At 39.8% G+C, this 7,844-nt stretch overlaps 1 long non-coding RNA gene across 1 annotated transcript; it reads left to right on the forward strand.

Moving 5' to 3' along the window:
- The first annotated feature begins 445 nt into the window (after positions 1-445).
- On the forward strand, positions 446-5,852 carry LOC131839324 (uncharacterized). Its single transcript, XR_009356919.1, has 2 exons — positions 446-3,686; positions 5,644-5,852. It is a non-coding gene; the product is annotated as an uncharacterized LOC131839324 (long non-coding RNA).
- Positions 5,853-7,844: the final 1,992 nt, after the last annotated feature.

Consider the following 7,844-nt stretch of genomic DNA (forward strand, 5'->3'; position numbering starts at 1 on the left):
TATCAATCCGACTACCACTTCTGTGTGAATGTAATGCACACAAACATGGGAAAATTAAGGAATAGATCTCTCATGAGCGTTTTGTGAAGAAGCTACAGGAGGATCAAGTCTAAACAGGAGATTAAATGGAGGAACTAAGAGCAGAAGAATTTGCTCTAAGACGAAGAAGGATCGAGGGTGGAAGTTACAGATACAAACGCTTTGTAACAGAAGTTGGAGGGAGGGAGGAGAAGATAAGAAGTGGCCTAAGAGTTCTAGTTTCCTGCCATCGTTATTAGGAGTAAAAATTATTTGAAGTTTAGAATTTGAAGTATAAGGGTAAGTACTGAAAGATTAAGTAGAAATAATACAACCAGCTAATTTAGTGGAAGGGAGAGTATGAAGAAGTAAAAGCATACTGTTTTGTCATTGTTTTTATTTTATTTTATTTTATTTTATTTTATTTTATTTTATTTTATTTTATTTTAATTTTATTTTTGAGAGAGAAGCATGAGCAGGCAAGGGGCAGCAGGAGAGGGAGAGAGAGTCTCAAGCAGGCCCCAGAGACCGCACAGACACTGACCCAGGGCTCGATCTCATGACCCTGAGATGACTTCAGTCAAAATCAAAAGTCAGACGCCTAACCAACTGAGCCACCCAGGTGCCCTGTCGTCGTTTTTATATGGTGCTATTAGACCAATACTAATGAAAAGGGAATTAATAAATTAAGGTAACCACTTAAAGGTAAGACAAAATAAAAACCTTTAAAATGATCAGAACACCTACATGAGCAAAGGAAGTAAGTCCCATCTTGGAAATTATTTTAAAGCGATGGAATATAAAATGGATCGGTGGGATTGATGGAAAGAAAAAGTGTAAAATGACGGCAGAGACAAAACCAAAGAGCTGTCTTTCCTCTAAAGGTAAGGGGCCTGGATATACTTATTTAAATAAATAGCCTCAGGTAGGATTATAAGGAAAACCCAAGTGCACATCATAGAAAGAAGATACCTTTTAAAGTGATTTGAGACCGCTGAAACTAAAAGGATGGGCAAAAGGTAGATCAGTGGTACAGGCAGAAAATGACAGTACAGTTAACAGTGCTGGGAGGAGAATTTATAGCCTTAAATATTTGTATCAAGAAATAGGAGAACATGAAATTGGCAAACAAGAAGAAAGCAGTATTCGCAACCTCACTGTGAAGCTGAATGGGAACAAAAAGCATAAAAAAGATAGAGTATATAATTCAAGATGGAGATGTAAAAGTTATGAATATGTATGAAATGATCAAATTTTTCTTATAATAATTTGAATATATATGTGTATGTATATGTGTGTGTGTGTGTGTGTGTATGTTTTAAAATTGTAGTTAGCATACAGTGTAATATTAGTTCCAGGAGTACAATTGAGTGATTCATCCCTTCCATACATCACAGGTGCTCATCACCATAAGGCCTCTACTTAACACCCGTCCCGTCCTCATCTAGCCCCTCCCCCCACACCTCCCTCCCTCCATAAACCCTCAGTTTGTTTCCCATCATTCACCGTCTCATGGTTTGCTTCCCTCTCTTTTTTCCCCCCTTCCTCTATGTTCATCTGTTTTGTCTTAAACTCCACATATGAGTGAAATCATATGGTATTTGTCTTTCTCTAACTTCGCTTCACATAATTCCCTCTAGTTCCATCCATGTCATTGCAAATGGAAAGATTTCATCTTTTTTGATGGCTGAATATTATTCCATTGTATATACACACCACTTCTTCTTTATCTATTCATCAGCAGATGGACATTTGGGTTCTTTCCATAGTTTGGCCATGGGTGATAATGTTGCCAGAAAAATCAGGGTGCAAGTACCCCTTCGAATCAGTATTTTTGTTTCTCTTGGATAAATAACTATGAGTGCAATTGCTGGGTCATATGGTAGTTTTGTTTTTAACTTTTTGAGAACCTCCATACTCTCTTCCACAGTGCCTACACCAGGTAAAATGATCAAGTTTTTCTTAACAGAAATTAGAAAAAGTACCAGGGGTGACAGAGAGAAACAAACTAGTAAGTGGAGTTTTTTTTTTTTTTTTTTTCCCCAGCCCAGGACAGAGCAAGTGCATAAAAGATAAAGGTTTAGAAGACCCGCACATAATAAAATAACTTGACTCTTCTATATCAAATTCTTGGCTTTTTTTAAGTTTCAGAAACATTTACCAAAATTATGTTACTTACTCACTTATTTAATGTTTGTCTACTTCCACTAAATCATGAGCTCAACGAAATGGGAAAGGAACTTGTCTTGTTAACCCTATTTTCTCAGGAACTAACAGAGGTGACCAGAAAACATTTTCAAATAGGTGAGAGAACACTTGATTCACAAAAGAAAAATACAAATGTCTAGCAAGTCCATGGGGAGGAAAAGCACAACTTTATAAACAAAGGTACTTCTGTTGAAGTAACATTAGAATCCCATCTTACCTGTCAAATTGGCACAACTTAAAAAACATGCTGTAAGTCCTTGCTTCACTTATAAATGCATACCTCAATAATGTGTTGATCCTGCAAAATGTCAAACAGAACAGATAACACGAAGTAGTTCTTTGCAGTTCCTAATCCCCTCATTCGAACATCCAAGGTGAGCCGTGACCTTGAGGAAATGTACTACTCCTGTAAGGGTGTAAGGTCATATCCCAACTTTCCCCTTATTTCAGTGGGTGGCCTGGCCTGAGGCAGGTTGCATATCTGTCCTGACAGGCCCCAAACAGAGGCCAAGCTCCTCCCCAACAGCTCCCAGGAGCTCTGTGCTTAGCTGTCTTTGCCCCCACATCGTCAGTCTGCCCCATCGGAAGCTCTCCCTCCACAGAGCATCTCCCCAGGCTGGTGTTTATCTTGCTGCTGACATTTAAATTTGCTACCTGGAACTCAGAGGACATTTCCATAAAACTATAAATGTTCATATTTCTAGAAAGGTCTACAGGGGTTACTGGTTCACTCGCCTACCTCTTCCTGCAGCACAGCACCCTCACAGATTCTGATTAAGTGGCTAAGATCAGGACTCCAGCCTGCACCTGGGAATGGGCCCCAAATGTTGGTATTAGCAAAACAGAACAGAAAGCAGGAGAAAAAGGATTTTGAAGAAAATTCCACATCCAAATAAGGATGTCTTACTGTACTTCCTCCTTCAAGTTCATCTGGGGATTTGACCCCCTCTGCCTTCTAGTCTTACCACCTGCAGTAATGATAAGAACTCATCTAAGCTACATCCAGCGGGACGATTTGAGTCCCCGTCCATGAAGGAACCACGGGTTGGGGCATATGCCTACATCCCTGTTCTTCTGGGTAAGAATGATGTCAAGGCCAGCTGTCATGCTAAAACCCTTACAACTGCATGTGTCCCTGATGTGTGGGCTCCCACTATGATTATTTGAGTAAAGACCTCTGGTTAATGACAGTGAGCTGAGCACATGCTCCCTCCTAATGGTGAAACCATGAACCAGGATGAAGAGAAAGTGAGCGGAATTAAGAGGAAGGACATTTGGGAAGATGGGGAAGCAAACAGATTCATGGTAACTGGCTTAGCAGACCCGAGCTCAGGATGCTGATAGGAAAGCAAGAACAGAGGCGTTTGAACACCAAGTCCAGAGGAGGCTGCAGACCCGCTGTTTGTATCCCTTTCAAGTCAGGAGTGCGAATGGACATCTCCCTCTAGAAATCCACTACAGTAAGTATAAGAATAACAACTGACAGCATATAGCATCTCAAACACCATTAAATGAACGCATAGTGTTTCTAGGTGTTTGCATTAAACTCAATAAACTACTACAGCCTGTGGGTCAAATTCAGCCTGCCATCTGTTTTCGAACAGATGGAGAGCTCAGAATAGCTACCTTTTTTAAAAAATTAGACTTTCTATTGTGAGATAATTGTAGGTTCAAATGTGGTTGTAATACAGAGAGATCCTATGTACACTTTGCCTAGTTCCCCCAACATTAACTTTTTCAGACCTGTACTGCAGCCTCCTAGGACACCCAGGATGTTGACGTTGACACAGTCAAGGTACAGGTCATCACCAGGATGATCATGGGCTCCGTGTATGGCCACACCCACCCCGCTTCTACCCTTGATCCCTCCTTGTCCCAGGGCAACCTCTAACTTGGTTTTGTCATTTTGTCATTTCAAGAAAGTTTTGCTGTATAACGAAGTGTAACTATTTGGGATTGGCTTTTTTCGCTCAGCATAATTCCCAGGAGGGTCCTCTAGGTTTTGTATGAATTGGTTGGTTTATTTTATTGCTGACTACTATTCCATGGTTTGGATGTGCCCTGTTTTCTTTAGAATTGTTTCTAATAGTGTTTAGTCACATGATTTATAGCAGAATAGTTTTATAGAAGATGTTTAAGATTGCTTGGTAACTTAGTCTTGGATTTTCTTTTAAAACTGAGAATAGGAGAAACAGTTACGAGTTAATATTTCAGAGGGCATCTGGGTGGCTCAGTCGGTTAAGCATCTGCCTTCAGTTCAGGTCATGATCCTGGGGTCCTGAGATCGAGCCCCTGTATTGGGCTGCTCAGTGGGGAGCCTGCTTCTCCCTCTCCCTGCCTGCTGCTCCCCCTGCTCGTGCTCTCTGTCAAATTAATGAATAAAATCTTTTTAAAAATAATATTTTGGGATAACTCAGAAGCTACACTGATACCAATTATAAACAGCAAATATGAATGTAACTTATTTAAGCCTATTCACGTTTTGAAAAAGCACTGTCATTTTTAAAAACTGAGTACTATAAATGGTTCTTGAAAGTCTGTAGTGGACATGATATGCTGAGTCCAACTAGTGGGGGCTTTAGGGTGAATTTATGTGACCATCTAATTTTAGAGTTAAAAATCAAACTGTGCTTACAAAAACAATTACAGGGGGCACCTGGGTGACTCAGTCAGTTAGGTGTCTGCCTTCAGTTCAGGTCATGATATCAGGGTCCTGAGATCGTCCCTAATCCGACTCTCTGCTCAGCGGAGAGTCTACTTCTCCCACTCCCTCTGCCAGTCGCCTTGCTCGGGCGCTCTCTTTTTCTCTCTCTCAAATAAATAAAATCTTAAACAATGGCAACAGCAACACAGTTACAGTCAAGGGTAGCATCATCGGTTCCTCAGAGAACCCAACTCCCAAAGCTCTCATCATCCCATTATCCCCCCGTTCTTCTTTCACTTACACATACCCTTCTTTGGAAAAAGCACAAAATACAAAAGTTCACCAAAATTCTGAAAAGTCTTTTGACTTTTGCTGTCTACCAAAAGTCTTTTGACTTGCAGAAAGCACTGAATGATAGGAGCGTTGACATTTGACATTACAAAGTCACTTTTCAGTAACATACTTTCCCGACTCCGGGTCGCGGCGAGGGAAAACCGGAAGAATAAGATGCCCACCCAGTCTGGAGCTGCGAGGTGCCCCGGACAAGGGTGAGCGTGTGCGCTGCTGCCCAGCGCCCTCCGGGACGTCCTTATTAAGAGAGGCTCTGCGGAGTGCAGTGCCCACTCCGCTCCAGATGTCGTGTTGGAGATGAGCTCTGCATTAGCGATTGTCTTTCCTCTCTGCCCAGTTCTACCAAGACCCGTTAGTAATTTTCTCTTTGTCCCGTTCTGCAAAGGTTCCGACTCTGGTTTTGCTTTGAAAATCTCTTCCAGGTTCTAGAAGCTGCCTGAGTTTCTGGGCTCTGTGGTCCCCCTTCTCCACCTTCTCAGCCAACGACAGGCATCTCTCCGATCCTGCTGCGGGGACCATTTCTCTCTCTGAACTTCGTTTTGTGCTTATTTTTGTAATCACTCACCGGGAAAGGACATCTGTGTTGTTTCCAGTTTGGGGCTATTATGAATAAAGCTGCTATGAACATTCATGGCTAGGTTTGTGTGTGTGTGAACATAAGTCTCCACTTCTCTGGGATGGATGCCAGCGAGTGCAATTGCTACATCGAATACGGTAGCTGCCAAACTGTTTTCCAAAGCAGAGGCACACTTTACATTCCTACCAGCCGTGTGATCCAATTTCTCTGTGTTCTTGCCAGCATTTCATATTGTCACTATTTTTTAATTTTTAGCTGTTCTGATAGATGTGTAGTGATACCTTATTGTGGTTTTTAATTTGCATTTCCCTAATGGCCAGAGATGTTGAACATCTTTTTATGTGCCTATTTGCAGTCTGTATATTCTCTTCACTGAAATGTGTCTTCATGTCTTTTACCCATATTCTAATTGGATTTTTTTTTGCTATTGAGTTTGGAGAACTTTTCACACATTCTAGATGCTAGTTCTTTTTCAGATAGGTAGTTTGCAAATATTTTCTCCCAGTAGGTTTTTTTTTTCCTTTTCTTTAAACATTTATTTATTTTATTTAGAGAGTGAGAGTGTGAGCAGGGGGAGGGGCAGAGGGAGAGGGAGAGGAGCAGACTCCCCTCTGAGCACCAAGCCCCAAGCAGGGCTCAATTATATGACCCTGAGATCATAACCTGAGCTTAAAACAAGAAGAGGTCACTTAACCCACTGAGCCATCCAGGGCTCCAGCACTTTGTTTTTTTTCCTTAACAGGGCCTTTAGCAGCACAAATGTTTTTAATTCTAATTAAAATTGATAATTCTATTTATCAATTTTTCCTTCTATAGACGGTTTTCCCTTCATGTGTAAAAACTCTCATAGGTCCCATAAATTTTCTCCTATGTTTTTGTCCTGAAAATTTTATAGTTTTGCATTTTTTAAAAAAAATATTATTTATTTATTTATTTGGCAGACAGAGATCACAAGTAGGCAGAGAGGCAGGGGGAGGCAGGCTCCCCGTTGAGCAGAGAGCCCGATAAGGGGCTCGATCCCAGGACCCTGGGATCATGACCCGAGCTGAAGGCAGAGGCTTAACCCACTGAGCCACCCAGGCGCCCCTATAGTTTTGCATTTAAGCCCATCATCCATTTTTGTATATTTTACAATTTGATGATTACTAAAAAAAAAGTTGATTTTTTAAATAAAGTATGAAATTTAACATGTCTTATGTCTTGCTTATTTTCCCTATATATTTAGTCTTCAAATTGGGTAGACTGAATCTTCTTTATTCTTTTTCAAATTCCTTTACTTATTCTAGTTCCTTTGCCTTTCTATATAAATTTTAGAATAATCTTGTCTATGTCTACCAAAAAAATCTTGTTGAAGTTTGGATAGGAATTGTGTAAACCTATATATTGATTTTGGGAAAACTGAAATCTTTCCTATGAGTCTTCCAACCCATCATTATCATTTATTTAAATATTCTTTCATTTCTTTCTCAGTGTTCCAGTATAAAAGTTCTACATGTGTTTTGTTAGGTTTATACCTACTTTCATTTATTTGAATGATTGTAAATGATATTATATTTTTAACTTCAATGTCCAGGTGTTCATTGCTGGTATATAAAAATACAATTGATTTCAGTATGTTTCTGTTGTGTTCTGTAAGCTTGCTGGCCTCACCTCTTACTTCTATGACTTCCTTTGTAGATTTCTTGGGACTTTCTACAGACAATCATGTCATCTGCAAATAGAGTGTTTTATTTCTTTGTTTCTGATCTGGGTACCTTTTTTTCTTTTCTACACTTAATCACACTGGCTAAAATTTCCAGCACTGTGTTTGTAAAAATGGTGGGAATGGACATACTTGCTGTGGACCTGAACATTCTTTCACTTTTAAGTAAAATATTATCCATAGGTTTTTTGGTAAATGTTATTTATTGAGTTGAGAAAGTTTCCTTCTATTACTATTTTTCTGAGTTTTTTAAATCATGAAATGGTGTTTAATTTTGCCAATGTTACTTCTTCATTAGTCAATATGAGCATATGATTTTTCTTCTTTAGTCTTCTTGTGTCTTT

Source organism: Mustela lutreola, chromosome 1, assembly GCF_030435805.1.
Source record: "Mustela lutreola isolate mMusLut2 chromosome 1, mMusLut2.pri, whole genome shotgun sequence".
In the NCBI taxonomy this organism is placed as follows: Eukaryota; Metazoa; Chordata; class Mammalia; order Carnivora; family Mustelidae; genus Mustela; species Mustela lutreola.